Source organism: Dendronephthya gigantea, unplaced genomic scaffold, assembly GCF_004324835.1.
Source record: "Dendronephthya gigantea isolate DGI-Jeju-01 unplaced genomic scaffold, DenGig_1.0 000116F, whole genome shotgun sequence".
In the NCBI taxonomy this organism is placed as follows: Eukaryota; Metazoa; Cnidaria; class Anthozoa; order Malacalcyonacea; family Nephtheidae; genus Dendronephthya; species Dendronephthya gigantea.
This window is the reverse complement of record NW_021163126.1, coordinates 119,435-122,814: the sequence shown is the minus strand read 5'-3', so window position 1 is coordinate 122,814 and position 3,380 is coordinate 119,435. Positions and strand designations below refer to the sequence as shown.

At 36.7% G+C, this 3,380-nt stretch overlaps 1 pseudogene; it reads left to right on the top strand.

The window, feature by feature from the left end:
* Positions 1 to 1,383: 1,383 nt before the first annotated feature.
* Positions 1,384 to 3,013, top strand: LOC114535321 (annotated as a pseudogene).
* Positions 3,014 to 3,380: the final 367 nt, after the last annotated feature.

Here is a 3,380-nt window from a genome sequence, read left to right as displayed (position 1 = left end):
TCCTGTCCCATTCACCAACCAAATCTCGTATTTTATTTTTGAGCAATTTGATTGGTAAATGAAAAAGGGAAGTTAAGGAATAATTCAAATTTTTAATAAAGTTAGTAAATAGACTCCTTGAAGTTAGGAAATGAACCGCTCAACATTTTTCGGAACACTTCTATAATATGGCAAGACTGTAATAGTCTTGGGAACAAAATAGTCTGATATTAGATTCAGTAGCATAAGGTACTACAATTAATGAAGTCATTGTTTTGAAAAACTTCCAGAAGCCAGTAGTGGTACTAAATTTGCACTGTATGTTTGGACAGCATTCTAAAACATTTCCAACCTAGTGTCTCATCCTTTCCCCCAAAAGAGCAGAGTTACCACATCAGGTTGATACATTACAACCACCAATGATATCATATGTGAATAAATGATATAATATCATAGTATTGCAGTAAAGATATTGTACAGTACTCACCTAATTCATATGGTTGTTTTCTGTTAATAGCTTTGCATTATTTGTTAGAACACACCTTTACATGTATTTCAACATTTCTAAAACACACTGAAGATGTGATTAAGGTTGCTGTACCATCACTGCCAGAGTGCTTTGTTTGTTTCCCTAATGGACTACCACATAAACCACAATTTTCCTGATGTGGAATAAATTCCTTTGGCCACTCTAATGCTGCCCCAGCATTTCTTTCATCAATTTGTCTTAATAGTGCTGGTGGTATATGATATGGCATAGTCTGTTTTACACCTAGCTTAATTGAGTTTTCTCTTTGGGTTTGGTTGCAGTCCACCAATTTAAATTCATCACTTCCTTGGGAAACAGCACTAGCAGATGACGAAACCTCATCAACATCATCTAATGAGGCAATTCTTTCAAAGGCTCTAATGCAAAATAGAGTATGAAGATGTACGCAAACGTTCGAACTTTCCTTTTGCAACAATTTTGTTGCATGCACTGTCTTTTGAAAAGCATACTAATTTTCCGTTTTGATTACGCACATGGACGTACTGTATAGTGTTATTAGAGGAAGTGGGACTAAGAACTACGTAATTCACATGGGAAATTTTGCAAACTACAGGGCGGCTGCCCTCTTGTGTTTTGAGACTGATATAGCCTGTTTAGCTGCGTCACCCCCTTTAATTCATTCAATTTCCGTCACCCCCTGAATTTAAATTTCAGGATTGTGGGCGACAACATCGATCACACTGTACATGCCAGAATACAATCTAAGGAAAATACAAATCAGTCACTGCACCAGTATGCTGTACTGGGCAGAGCTAATAACCCTTGGACAACACCACGCCACAGAAAGGAATTAAGGACATTCAGCCTGTTGAGTTACTGCCAAGCAGAGATGTGCAGCAAAGACTGAGAAACAGATGGGAATATTGGTCAGCAGAGTTATTTGCAAATACATCCTCCCATTCAAGTATCTTCATGATGTGGTTTTGTATCATATTCCACATGCATATAGCAAAGAGATGAGTTTAGATAAGAGATAGTTTTCTTTAGTGCTGTTTGGGCCTGCAGTTTCAAAATTCAAATATTGCAACTGAAATGGCAAATTTGTTGATTACAAATCAAGAGAAGTATGTACCAAAGTGTTCTTTACTTACCAGGCAACAAGAAGAAAATTTTGCGACCTCTCCCATCAAATGGGGACCAGCTGTTTGAGGAACGAGCCAGAAACACTAAGTGGACATATCAGGATGGCATTAACCAATATGACAAGCTTGAGGGAGTACAACCAGAAGCAGCAGATTGGCATGCCAAAGTTAATCTGTATGAGGTGACTAGTAAATTCTACATCAGATAATAGAGTACACCGACGTTACTTTAATCAATAATCTGGTAACATACATAGTGAGATGCGCTCATGCATTAAGAGGTGAAAGTCTTATCTTGATGAGTAACTTAACTAACTATAATTTCAATCTGTACTTTCTTAGTTGGAGAGCTCTACATTTTGTAAAAAACTGCTCATCAGCTGAAGTAGGAACAAGCAGAGCAAGTATGAACAGAACTGGAAAAACAACTGCAGCAAAAGATGTCCACAACAATTACAATGAATATAAGAAGTTTCACGAAAGAGAGGTTGAGGCACATATATGTGCATCATTTATGCAGATGGCTGGAATGACAAGATTAGATGGTATGTTAGCCTGTATTGTAACAGCTCAGAAAGGGATAAGGAAAATATAATTAAGTTCATAATAATTTAAAGGGAGGATACTTTTACTTTATATAGATTCTCCCAATATCACATTGCCTGATGTTAGTGAGGAAAAGGTTACCAAAAGAAAATGGCTGATTGATATATGTTCACAATATGTTGATAAATATATTCAGACTTAAATCAAAATTCAACTGTGAGAAAACCTATGTCTACCACAGGAAGAGTAAAGTAAGTAAATAATAGGTTTGCTGATTATCTAATCTAATTAATTAGACTTTAGACATTTAAGATCTGACAACTCATTTTACACATGCTGATTAAGCCTTATATATTATGTATACATTAAATCACTCAATTTGTGTAGTTTGCCCTTCATGCATATGTATATCAGTGAATGGTGTGATGTAATCAGGGGTCGGTCTATGCTAGCTACTGGATGATGCTTTTTACTATTGTAGGCATGAAATAGATTCCCATGATTTGAATGTAGAGTGTGGTCTGAATGACAAGGATTCATTTGGCTACTTTAAATGCAGGGCAGCATGTGGATATGTGTACAGTACCAAAGTTACAAGAAACAGGTACTAGCTGTCCTTGTCAAAACAGAAGAAGCAGAATATAAGAATATGTAATGTATTTAAAACAATTTGCCAATTCCAGAGACAGAAACTGAACCTTCCCCTGCTGAAAACTACATTTATAACTACCACAGAGGAAAATTAGCCTATGGACTTTTTTTGTTTGAATTTAATGATGCTGTTAAAGAGGGTGATGGTGAGAGAGTTTTTGATATTTACAAGATGGCTCTTTGGCTCTTCTTTTATACAAAGTAGGTAGCCGCTATAAGTATGCTGATGTGGTATTGCTCTATCTGGTCAAGATTACTGCAGTTTTGCCAGCATTTAGTGCGCATCACATGAAGTGGGATCGCTTTTGTAATAAGCATGATGGCAAAGGTAGGAACATACATTGGACCTAAGGATGGAACAGCTTAACAAGCTGCTTAAAACATTATGGCAAAGTCTGGGAGCAAATTTGTCTGAAAGCAATGCACAAAGAATGGCCTGCTCATTGGAATCATTGGAAATGGTGGTGGGCGCCATAGACAATAACTAACTGTTCTATCTCAAGAGATGTTGGACATAGGTCACAAGGAAATCCAGAAGAAGCAGTAAAGCAAATTGTTGCCGATCTAATGAA